Genomic DNA, 14,140 nt, shown 5'->3' on the forward strand with positions numbered 1-14,140 from the left:
GAGGTGAGGTTGCATTGATAGTGTGGTTCTTGATTAGTTTACACTCACTGGCTCAGCAATCCCAACTCCCTTTTATCTTTTTAAGGTTTATTTAGCTTTGTATACAATAACTGGGGTACAAGCCAGTGGTGGCAGAGGTGGGAGGTGAGAGGATTCACAAGAGACAGAGTAGAGAGCAGAATAGGTAGATGTACAGAAATACAAAGCTGAGGGGAACAGCGACAGGAGAGGTCTGCCACGCCATGTGGGTCACCTCCCTGGCCAAGGATCAAACTCATACTGCAGTGGCCAAGGATAGCTTCATAGTGTTGTGCTTTAACCTTGTGCCTCCAAGAAAGGCCCACTCCCAACTTCCTTTTAACTCTCATCTTCTTTCTTGATATCAACAATTCAAGGCCATTAAAGACTCCTTTTCTTGCCTTAAGAAAAACAGTTCTTCTCATTTTAATGTATTACACAGACATTAAAATGAAAAGAAATTTACTAGTTACTGATATATTCACATATATAAATATGAATGCATTTATGGAAGGAAGAAAAAAATCAAGGAAGAAGGACAGTAGGCAGGAAGGAAGGAAAAAAAACCCAAAGGGGCAAATGCTTATCAGAGAACGCCTAAGATATAGATGTGATATACTGAATTACTAAGGACAATATAGTAGTTAAAACCATGCCTGAATTCAAGTATTGTCTTCATCTGCTTACTAGCTTTGCACTCTGAAGTAAGTCATTGAGTTTTCTATAATTCAATTTCCTTTCCTTTGAAATTGGAATACTAGAAGTAATAGTATGCAACTAAAGGACTTCTATGGGTCTTAATTGAAAAAAAATGTGTGAAGTATTTAAAACACTACCTAACATTCTGTAACACTCAATAATGATATTAACTATCATTATGATCAAAGTGTGATAATTATATAACTTATAATATGATGGCAAGAAACACCTAAAGTCACGCAGGAATGCATGTATCATGCAGTGAAATACTGATTCTAATAGATAGGACGATAAATTTATTTGATAACTGCATAAAGGAGCCTCTTCATCAACACTTCTTTTCCTCCTTCTTTCTTTCTCCTTCTCCCAACACACAAACACTCATACATACACACACTGCCAGTTCTTAACTCATTTCAACTTAACTGTTTGTCTGAATGTCTCCTTTCCCCAAAAGTCTCAATCATAGAGAACTCTGATACTCTGATAAAAGCATTTTCATGGTAGATTGTGACCTGAATAGAAGGAATAGTAAAAAATAGCCAAGTTGTCTCTTTATTCAAAGACTTGAACATTGTGATGTACAAACCAATGTCTAAGTGTAGAGAAAACACACTTGGGGGAAAATTGAACCCTTCAACATTGAATATTTTCAAAGACCTCAGATATTGTCAAAGGACTGAAACATTGCAGAAGACTAGTGGGTGTACTTTTTATACTTAAGGGACAGAACATACCTTGTTTTTAGTGAGCTCTTTGTGTCCTAGTCAAATGATATGTACTTACATTTTATAGTAAAAGATCTAAAGTTATTAGACTGTGATGATAAAGAAAGATGATATTAAATGTGATCTAATTCTCCAGAGTGTAGTGATGCTAGTATCAGTCACTACTGACTGGGCTCCCTCCTCCAGTGAGCATTGTGGGTTTTGTGTGGATTAGACCTCCCTTAAGATTATCACTTACAATACTTCATGAATAGGCATCATAGTTGCTTAAAATCATGACCTGTCCATTGGCCTCTCAGACTTTTATTCTTGAGGTATTCTTAGGCACAAATTGAAAAGTGGGGGTGGGGGTAGGGGAAGGAGGGACTCTAATTAAAGCCTATGGCAATATCACCAAGAGGATAAAAAGTAATAATCTTTTGAATTTGCTTTTGTGCAGATAAAAAAAAAATGCAGCCTTTCCATTTCTTTTAGATGTTATTTCAAGATAAAAGCACTGAATTTCCAAGCACTTCTTCTGTTGTCAGCTCTCTGGCATGTAACTCTTCCTCTTGAAAAATAAGAAAGGCAGAAGGGCACATAGGTGCTCCTTAGCTTGAATCTGTGGACAAGGCACTGCACCTTTTCTTCCAAATATCATTTTATAAAACCAGGTTGTGCCTCATTTATATTCTCTGCACATCTTTCCCTTTTTGTCTACCTTAGGTCTTTTAAATTTGGCTTCACAAAAGTGCTGTATTATGGAATCAAGTCCCCTTATCTTTTTCCCGAAAGAATTGTGTGCAATATTTATTTCCCTTATGTTGCAATTTAAAACACACAGGAAACTGTGTTGAATACCATCACTCTAACTCTCATGTATGTATCAAGATATACATATTTTTATATAGTGTATAATGAAATAAATCTATATATTTCCTCATTTTTTGCATACCCCTCTAGAATTTAGAGGGGTATGTCTAAAACTAAGGAGGTATTTACTTGCTATATTCTGAAAGGTAAATAATTTTCATGTTTGACAGCAGTAAATAATGAATAGAAATCTATATTAAAAGTAAGTATAGTTCTAACCATATACCAGAGACATTTTGCGGGGGTGGAGTGGAGAATGGGATCAAAAACGGGGGGGTGGGGAGGGAAATGCACAGGATTATGGTGATGGCACACAGGTGACTTGGTGATGGGAATAGGATTTTTTAAAATTAGTACATACCATTGCATTAGTACATACCATCTCATTACAATTGAGATGGAAAAAAAATGTACAAAATGATGTAAAAATAAACTTTTGTAAAATTAAAAATAAATAGGTATAGTTCTTACTAAATATACTGCTGTGAACTGGCACTACAGTTTTGTCCATATTAGAATAGTCATTTAATATATGAAAAAAACTGTTAATCTAACATGTCCCTATATAGATAAAATATCACTTCAGTTAATTACTTAGAATACATGTGTTATTTTGTATTTTTTTTCTACACAGTGACCATTTGAAAAGTTATTATTTTTTATGAGGAAAACATGGTATTTTTATGATTAAATTTCATGAGCTGTCTTTTTCTACAAAGAATTACTAGTCCAACTAATGAAAAAAAGTTCAAATGGTCAGGCATGTGATTAATTTTTTTTTCTGGAAAAATAATTTACATTAAATATGTTTATTGATTTGTTCCATAGTTAAATTTATACCCTAAATGGTATGTACTGATTTTCAAAAATCCTATTCAGGAATTATATATTTATTTTCAGTTATCTGAAGAATTTAAGCCATGAAAAATATTTCTCAGTATTTCTCTGCTATGCCTTGAAATTATGCTTGGTGATTGTAGAGGGGGGAAATAGAGAAAAGCAAATATTAAATACATTGAAAGCACATAGTAGATAAATTATAATCACAAGTTAAAATTAAACCTTCTATTTTCAACTCCAGTTATCTAGCAATATTTTGGCATTCAAAGGTATCATTGACTATATGAAACACACGATCATTCAGGAATTAAAAATTGGTAGAAAAATTTAAAGACTTTTTGAAGTATTTATTGCTGTATTATGAAATGAAACAGTATGAAATTTTCTAGAATCCTTCTACAAAACGCATTAACATTTAAATTTTATATATTTCATGCAAAGAATTTAAAAAAGGGAAGGTGAAAAAAATCCTTCATTTTTTAAAGAAAATTAGTTTAAAGATTATGTGACATGCAATTTATAATTCTTCTGTAGTTGTAATTATCTGAAAATTACTTATAAAGCTTTCTGCCTATTACAGCTGAAATATCTTCAAGGATTACTGACTGGGTTCATCAATTTCAACAAATACTTGGGCATAGTAATTTAAAAAAATCTTGAAAGAAATACATGCATATATGGTCAACTGATCTTTAACGGCATTATCAAGAACACAAAGTGGTGGAAAGAAAGTCTTTGAAATAAATAGTGCTGGATAATTAGGTATCCACATGCTAAATAGTGAAATTTTACATGATGTCACTGGACATCATATAAAAAATTAATTCAGAATGGATTAGGCCTAAATGTAAGTCCTGAAACTATAAAATTTCAAGAAGAAAACATTGATGAGAAGCCTCTTGATGTTGGTTTTGGCAGTGATTTCTTGGGTATGACAAGTAAAAAGATTTAATGATAGACAAGTGGGATCACATCAAACTAAAAACATCACAGGAAACCATCAACAGAGTGAAAAGTACACTAGGGAGTGGTGGAAAACACTTGCAAACCATGCATTTATACTAAATAATATCCAAAATATATAAGAAATCACAACAACAGACAATTCCATTTAAAAATGGGCAAAGGAATTGAATAGATATCTTTTTAAAGAATACATAGAAACAGATAACAACTCTATGAAATGTCCTCCTCATCACTAATCACTATAGAAATGTGAACCAAAGGTGAGGTGAGAGATATCACCTCATATATGTGAGAATGTGTGTTGGTGAAAAGACAATATATAACAGGTTTTGGTGAAGATGTAATGAAAAGAAATCTTTTTGCCCTACTGATGAGTACATTAGTACAGTCATTATGGAAAAAATATGAAGGCTTCTCAATAATTAAAAATGTGATTACCAATCATATTGTTGTCCTATTGGTATATATCAAAAGGAAATTAAATCACTCTCTGAAAAGAGAAATCTTCATTCTCATGTCCATTGTAGCAATATTAATAATAACCAAGATATGGTAACATTCTCAATGTCTATTGAAGGATGAAAATATAAAGAAAATTTAGAGTGTAAGTATGGAGTACATACACACTGCTATACACACACATACACTTACACATGTAATAATACTCATTTATAAAAAAGAAAATGGAGAGCCTCCCAGGTGGCACAGGGTTTAAGGGTCTTGGTACTATCAAGCCAGCCACTGTCGCATGAATTGGATCCCAAGCTAGGGAGCTGACCTACATGGTGCAGCAGACCTCTCCTGTCTATCCCCTCCTCCCCTTAGCAGAATATTTCAGTAGAGATGGCCATATTGCTCCCCAGTGTCTCTGGTGAAGCCTCTTACACATACATCCCACATCTCTAGCCTACAACCCAGTTCTTGTGCACATAAATAAATAAAAATAAATCTTCCTAAAAAATGGAAATTCTGCGATTTGTGATGTCATGGATGGCTTTTGAGGGCATTAATATAAGTGAAATAAAGCAGATATAGGCAAATGCTTGATCTCACTTATATGTGGAATCTAAAATAGTCAAATTCATAGAAACAGAGTAGAATGGTAGTTGTCAGGGTTTGGAGGGGGGTGGAATTTTGCTATTTTCACCTTTTCATTAATTGTTTAAAGTCTTTATTTTTCCATTTTTTAAAAATTGTATAATTTCAGACAGGGAGGTCAGGCCCTAAAATTTATTTTTCTACATGCTCTTAGCTGCTGTAACTACACCAGAGGCTTCCTGTTACTGAACCATGAAGCCATGAGTGGGCAGAGGTGTTTCTTTGGACTATTCTAGACCCTCTCCTATCATTTTCAGCTTTTCTGCTTCATGATCTCTATCTGTATGTTTGTCAGTTTTAGCTCTTCTTGGATATGGGATTTCCAAACTTCTGATTATTTGCAGTTCTTTTCTGGAAAGGAAAAGAATGCTGCTAAGTATCTCTTTCATCCTCAAAGTACAGAAGACATCATTGCTTTCAGATTATTTTTAAAAATCATTTGAAATAACACTAGTTCAGAGATTTAAAATAAAAAGAACACCTTTTCATAATGCAGTGTCTAGTATGCCAATTTCCTTTACTACACTTTTTTGTTATGGAATCTGCCCTTTAAGATTAGTTACAACTTAAAACTCTTCTAGGATATCTGCCCTGATTTCTGCATTATATATCATTAGCCTTTATATATTACTAGTCATTATATATATAAAATTAGTCATTATATATTATTAGTCTCCTGTCTAGCAATGTATATGTAATTTGCTTCCCCTGTGCAATCTAGTATGTTTAGACAGTTTATCTTTCTCTGATTTGTTTCTTGTTTATTTTTTCAAGTTTGTACAATCTTTCTAAGTTTTTTAGAAAACATGTTTACAAGTGCCTTGAAGAATAGAATCATTTCTTAAACTTGTTTATATATTTCAATTACATCCCTAAGACTGTAAATCAAACAATAACTATTTTTTTTTTTAAGTTTAACTGAGAGATCTAAAATTAGCAAGTTCAACCTGTGGCTAATTCCCACCCCCCCCCCAAAAACAAAACAAAACAAAAAAAAAAAAACAAAGTAAAGAGCATTCCTTCAGTTATCTTTTGCTAACCACAGAGATAGTATCCAGAAAGGACACAGATGGAAAACTCTGTTTTTCTGTATGTCCTGTACATTTATCATCCCATTGTTGAATTTATGCTTACCTTGAAAAAGTAATCTTTAACAAATATTGTTTTCAAAATTATTTTGTTATTGTGGATTGTTAAGGACCTGCTAGCTCTTTAGATAATATAATGGCTAATTACTAAGGAGAGTTTGGTTACATAGTGTTGGTAATAACACAATGTAGAATTTGAACTTAGTCCTGAATTACTTGTTAGAATATGTGTGTGAAAAAGGAGAGTTGTGAAAGTGGCAAGGCCTACTAAATACTGACCTATTTTGATGCCCAGTAATAACAAGCTAAGTAAAGATATTTTAGGGGAGACAATATGAATCATCAGTTTGGATTTATTTCAGAAATACATCAAAATTAAAAAAAAAACAAGTGATAGAAAAGAACAAGAAAAAAATAATTAGCAAATTAGAATATGTAGCCTTCCTGAAGCAATGTTTAGAAATATTTTTGAATCCTAGAGAAAATTGTAGTAACATATATTGATTAGAGAAGCTTTTCTTTTAATATAAAAGTGTGACTGTTTTTCCCCAGATTGGATGAGTCCTTATCCTAATAATAGTTGAATCAAAGTCTGTGGACCAAGATTTGTATAGATCTAGAAATGTTTGCAGAAAACACTGTATTGAGCAGCAAAGAAAGCAAACTTGGGAGTTTAAATTACTTTGAGGGACTCAGTAGTCTTCATCTGACAAATAAGTAATCCCTCAATCTCAAGATGTTTTAATGTTTTTAAAAATAATATCCTGAGAAACATATAAGTGTGGGTAGAAATGTAAATTCAATAAAGTTCAACAAACATTATTGAACTCTGTATACAAATTATAATGTATGTGGAAAAAACACCCATGTATATGTTATTTTAGAGTTTTGTTTTTTAAAAAAAAATGGTATGACCTAAAGCACAGAAAAGTCTGAGGTTAATACTTTTATGTGCTTACTTACCCTTTCATTGGTTTAATTCGATTGTATACTTGTGGGGATGAATTCAAACTGAAAAAAAAATTAATGTTTTTCTTAATAGTGCATTGGTCTATTGAGAACCATACATTTAAAAAAATAATTTCAAAGTTAAAAACTAAATTTGTGGTTACAAATAATGTTAATATACAGGAATATAATGAAATGCAATAAAAAATAAGGTAAAGTTGACAAAATGGGCATATATTTGGAACATTTTATTTGGAAAGGTATTATTTTTCTAGTTAGTGGAGAGAGAATTAAAATTGGCACATCATCCTTATTTTTGAACAAAAAAAATGAGATGGTGTTCTCTTAATTGATAAATATATGTGTGATGTTTAAGGCATTTTGTTGATTACAAGTCATTTATACAGAATATGTTGACAAGAATATTTATGTTTCTGATAAAAATTCACCTGAAAGTTATTTGAGATTGACAAATGGGTTTGATCTGACTTACATATTGATAATTGAATTTTTTGTAGTTCAGATCTATCTAATTAGTGTGAGGGTATAGATATTCTTTCGGTAAATGGAATTTGGTTGAACTTAAGTTTTTATAAGGAAACAATGTAAATAAGATTAAAGAAATTCTAATTGGAAATTTCAGTGTTCCCAAATTCATCTTTTTCATAATATCATTTTTCACACTTACAAGAACAGAGATTATCATGAACTGGACTATTATTATTTGATTTTATTTCATTCAAATTAATGACAAATAGTTACACATCTTTTTTTTTTTTTAAAGATTTATTTATTTGTGCATACAGAACTGGGGTACAGGCCAGAGACGCAGGGGTGGCGAAAGACTTCACCAGAGACAGAGTGGGGAGCAGAACAGGCAGATCAACGAAGTACACTGCTGAGGGGAGCAGCGGGTGGGTCAGGAGAGGTCTGCCACACCATGTGGTCACCTCTGGGGCAGGCGGGAATCGAACTCATGCGGAAGTGGTTTCAGCTTCTTAGTGTAGTGCTTTAACCCGCTGCGCCACCAGGGAGGGCCAGGTTACACATCTTTTTAAAGGTAATGAACCTGCAATAATTGAGTCCTCTCTTATGGTATTGAATACTGCCATTGTGGATTATACATTTGGAAGGAAAATACTGTGGCATAGCCCATCAGAAGAAAGCAGACATGTTTCTTGGAAACAGTTAGATTTATGAGAAAGTGTTTATGGCCAGACAGTATATGTGTTTGCTTTATTTACATAAAAAAATAAATGGAGCTTTTTGCCTATGACCTAAAAGTGACTTTGATAAGAGTCCAGGATCCAGTGATTGCACTCATAGGAAAATACCCAAAGGACACATAAAAGTGAATCCAAAAGGAAAATCCGCACTCCTATGTTTATTGTGGCATATTTATAGTAGTTAAGATCTATCAACAGTCTAAATCTCCCAGAGGAGGCAAATGGATCAAGAAGTTATAGTATATACATATGTAGTGGAAAACTACTCAAAATCAAAAAGAAAAACTCAGTGTCATTTGCAGCAACGTGGATGAAACTGAAAGGGATTATGCTAGCCAAAATAAGTCAAAAGAGAACTATTGAAGGTTTTATGTACATGTGGAATAAAGTGAAACCAAACAGAAACTCAAAAAAAAAAAAAAAAAGATAAATATACAAGGGAAGGGGAGGGGTCAAACAGGGCAGTGAAGAGCATAAGGATCTGTGGTGGTGGATCATGGGTGCAGTGGTGGTAGGAGAACTATAAGGACTACATCTGAGGGGAGAACCAAATAACATATAAAACCAAACATCAATATAAGAAAATGAATAAAAATAACAAGAAGGAGGATATCTGAGTCTAATTAACAGCAAAGTAGCTAAAATGAGAGCAAGACAAGGTAGACTTTGTAGTTACTCAGATGCTATCTGGAGAGTTACTAGGGAACATTGATAGAATGAGCTTTGACATTTGTATTTTCCTGTACATCCACCATCCAAACACTCCAAAAAAATAAATGCTCTTACTTCTTTCAAATCACTTTCCCATCTTTCCATTCAGGCCAATGCATTTTAACTTTTAATATGTACTGTTGTGTCTGTTCAAGTACTTATAGGTTTTCACATAGTTGAATCACTAATGGATAACTTGTGTATATATAAGTGACTTTCACTGAACATAATGATTTTATTCATGTAGTTTAGTATCTCAGGAATTTGTTCTTTTTCTGAATATACCAGTTTTTCACACTCCTGTTTATAAACTTTAAATCATTTTCAGCTTTTGACAATTACAAATCAAACTGCTGTGAACATTCATGTACAAGTCTTTATGCAATCATATATTTTCATTTCTCTTGGTGAAATACCAAGGAGGGACTTGCTAAGCTATGGAATAAATAAATTTTTACCTTTTACAAGCAGTTTTCTAATCATCTCTAAATCTGTTTGTCTGCTTTTTGATTTATTGACTAATTTGTCTCTAGTGTTTTGTAATTAAAAAAAAAATTAGTTTGTACTCACAGTTTACCAAAGTACAAAAATCATGCATGAGTAGAAATAGTTTACTATATGTTGAAAGCTGATAGGAAAACTAGAAGCCTATTCTGTGTATCAGAATAATGATCCCCTAATAATATTTACAGTCTAACCCCCAGGACTATAAATATGGTTGAATAGTTGAATCACTAATGGATACCTTGTGTATATATAAGTGACTTTCACTGAACATAATGATTTTATTCATGTAGTTTAGTATCTCAGGAAGTTGTTCTTTTTCTGAATATACCAGTTTTTCACACTCCTGTTTATAAACTTTAAATCATTTTCAGCTTTTGACAATTACAAATTGTCAAAAAATATGGCAAAAAAAAATGGAATTCAGGTTGCAGATGGAATTAAAGTTCCAAATCAGCTGACCTTGAAATAGAAAGATTATTCTGGATTTTCTGCATGGACCTACAACAGTAACCACAAGCATTCTTAGAAATGGAAGAGGGAGACAGAAGAGGGAAATCAGAAGGATGGCATGAGAAAGACATGTTCCAGCTTTGCTGGTATGAGGCTACAAGTTAGAGATGATGGATGACCTGCAGAGGGTGACTTCTGGCTAGCAAAAGCAATATGCATTTTTTTATTTGAATTAAAGTGTTAACAAGATTTTAAAACTATGTATTTTAGTGAATCTTCTCCTAGAATTATCCGAGAGCTTCTTGTAGGAGCACAGCCGGACCCATGAGAGTTTAACCCTCACCAATACAACTGCAATTATAACAAATTTATATTCTAAGATACTCAATTTGTGGTAATTTGTAATAGTAGCAATAGGGAACCTTATACACCTATGCTGAGAACAAATGAATTAAAAGTACATTTTTGAAATTCCAGAATAACGTTAAGGATCCCAAGTTATGATTATTTTATATTATTCTGGTATCACCCTTCTTAGAGCTCTCCACATCTTACATGTATACTGTATACACATGTAATGTACAGATTACATTTTGCCTAAAAGATTTTCTTGGTAGAAAAATAGGCACTTTGGTCCTGTTTTGGAAAATTAGCTTGGTGATTTTTTTTTAATTAAAAAGCTTATTTCAATTTTGAGGTTACTTTTTTCTTTCATATGTGCACATGTTCCACTTCAACCCCCAAGTTTTAAAAATTTATATTTCTAACTTTTTATTTGCTGTCTTTTAACATATTGAAAATGTCATTCCAGGTTTTTTGTTTTCTGTTTCTGGTGTTATTGTGGAGGTATCAGCTGTCAGTTTTCTTCTGGAGAAGGGAAAGTGTATGCACATTGGCTGCATATAGTATTTTTCCTGGATGATTTTTTGTGTTCTTTAGTTTCCTCTCCTATGTATTTTAGTGAGAACATTTTTTTTTTGCTTTATAGTTTATCATATATTCAATTTGGGGGAGTTACTATATTGTATTGGTATTTTGATGTTTCTGAACTATACAGAAATCAGCTCAGCTGTCAACCTTTTGAATATGGTCTGTCTTCCTTCTCCCCTCCCTTCCTTTCTGTTATTTTCCTTTTTTCCTTTCTCTTATTTTAGGCTGGGTTTCTAGTTATACATATATTGAAACTCTCAGATTACCTTCTGAATGTCTTACCTTCATCTTTAAATTCTTTCATTCTTCTTTTTTTATCCTAATACTAGTTCTGATGAATTTCTCTATAACTAAACCTGGAAATGACTTTTTTGCCTTTTAGTGTTACAGGAAAATCAATTATGCTAGGCCTTGAGCCTCAAAAAATACTTTTCACTCAAAGTTCTCTTTTCAGTTTGAGATTTCAAGGACCTAATTTGAAAGTCATAAGATAAATGTTGACTACTTTTTGGTATTCAAGCTTACACTCAAAATCTTTCTTAAGAAAACACACACTTCCATAAAAAAGGGCAATGTTAGACACAAAAGTACAAGAAAGGGGGAAAGATACAACTTCACAATTTTATACTGGTATTCTCTTTTATCAAGTTCATTCATTCACATATATAGGTGTAAGTATATTTTATGTTCCAAACTCTGTTCAGGTACTAGAGGCAAAGCACATCTAGATATGATTTCTTCTTTAATCTTTGGCATAAATAGCTGACTAGATAATAAAGCAGTATCTATTGATTCTTCCTCTATTGCAAATGAGAACTCAGGTTAGTGAATATGCTGATTGTTCTCTGGTCTTCAACTTAATGGGGCTTTATTTTTAAAAGAAAGAGCTGTAGAATCAAACAGGCTGAGTATCAACTTTGACAATTAATAACCGTGTGGCAGAGGTGATGATACATCTTCGAGTATCTGAGTCCTCAGCTCTATAATGGTGTCTAACTTCAGGTGTAATTGTGAGAATCAGCTGCATTAATGCTCATGAAATGTCTGACATATAAATATTCCTCTAAATACAGACATGTGCTGCCTTTGTGCCAGTCAGCAAGTCATGTCTCTCCATAGTCCAGACCCACATCCACATGTTATTTCTTTGTCTGAAAATGTGCATGTCACTTGTAAGAATCTACTGCCCTACCTATGAATGGCAAGAGATGAGTGTTCTTACAGTCACTGCTGTACAGAGGATAACTAGTCCTAAACATTAGGGATTAGTGTATCTAAGTTGTAATTATTTACCTGGGTACTTCATATTTCAGATTCCAGTAAATAATATGTGATAAGTAAAATGCACATTTAAAAATTGATGGCATATGGTGGCACAATTAATTTTAGCATTGTCCTCGACTCCTCTCACCCCTCCTCCTTTTACTCCCTTGAATATCAGTTTTATTCATGGTGCTGTTTTTGATGAGTTCAAAATTTAAAAGAAAGAATGTTTATTCAATAGTTATCTCCTTTGTTTTAAATGTTGTGAATTGACATCAGTCAATGGACCACTTTTCAGAAAGTAGGAGTGGTAGTTGCCAAGTATGAGAAAAATGGAGAAATAATAATTGACAGCTGAAAGCTATGACCTATCTAAAAACTGTGCTAAGACTGGGGAAGCTCAAATTTCATAGAAGTGGACTCATAATATAAGGTGTCTCATCTGATGTTGCTGAGCCTAATTTTATTCATGACTTGCTAATTATGGTTTTTCTGGGTGAGTCTATATACCATGTCAAACTTTCATTACTTTAGGTCCCTGAGGTCAGGTCACAGTATGCATTTTTTATTTGAATTAAAATGTTAATAAGATTTAATGAAAAACAGAAGTACAACTAATGTAAGGACCAAATCTGAAGGCACATTGCATGTCCATGTTTTATATAACCAAAGGGATACATGCATACATACATACATATACATAGATAGATAGAGAAAGAGAGAGAGAGAGAGAGAGAGAGAGAGAGAGGGAGAGAGAGAGAGAGAAGTTGAAAAGGGTAATTAAGGTTAAGTGTTGCAATCATTTTTTATTGAGAGGAAGGGAGAAAGGACAGCTGAGGGAATTAAGTGATTATAAGATAATACAACATAGGCAAGAAAAACATAAATGTTACATCTACAGCCTAGAAAACTGAATTGTTATTATGTGCAAACTTGTAAATTAGGAAAATTACCATACACAATTGGAAGACACTGGAATAACCAGTCCTGTGCCTGATTTTCCCTGGCCTGCTTTTTGTCTGAGACCCAGCCAGAGCTATTATTTTATTATATGTTTTTGGTTTGTTTTCCATTTATTTGTTTGGTTTGGTCCATCTATTCATTCACCTAATTATGTTATTTCTATTCACTTTTAACACTAGAATAATTTCTTTATTCAGCACCACTGGCCTGAAGGAAAATATATATGTTTTTATCTAGGCCTCAGGATATGTTTGAGCTTGAAATGGAAATATACATCCTTGCCCTTTATTACATTCTAAGGTGCTAGTTGCTACTGACATGCCCCAGAATCTAATCAAGTCTATCTAATCTAAGCTAATCAAAACTATTTTCTTTTATACATATTTTGGGGGCCTGCCATGACTATGACACTCAACTAAACTCACTCATTCTGTCTTCCGATGCTTTTAAATAATGTTGGTATCTCAGATTAGCTTCCCCGAATCAGAGACTAAGACAGAGATGTCTATGCAACAGTGAGCTTATTTGGAATGAACTTAACAATCAGTACATTTGCCAAAAAAATGGAAACTGAGCTGAAATTAGAGTGTGACTAAGTCCTCATCAATTTTTCAGAGACCTCTGGAGTTGGGGTACCCTTACGATTTTCCCAGCTAAAGGGACATTCGTCCCACTGTACTGGCCCTTAGAGGAGGCCTGGTTGGAGTGGGCTAATTGTCTTCAAGTCAGAGTCTGTAAAGGAGTATCACCCCCGCACCCTCTAGGTAGTGAACAGTTAACCTGGAGGTAGTAAGTTCATAGCTCACTACCATTTTATCCCAAGTATTATTCTTCTTACCCTCTATTCTGCTCT

Source organism: Condylura cristata, unplaced genomic scaffold (assembly GCF_000260355.1).
Source record: "Condylura cristata isolate star-nosed mole 26May11 unplaced genomic scaffold, ConCri1.0 scaffold00023, whole genome shotgun sequence".
Classification (NCBI taxonomy): domain Eukaryota; kingdom Metazoa; phylum Chordata; class Mammalia; order Eulipotyphla; family Talpidae; genus Condylura; species Condylura cristata.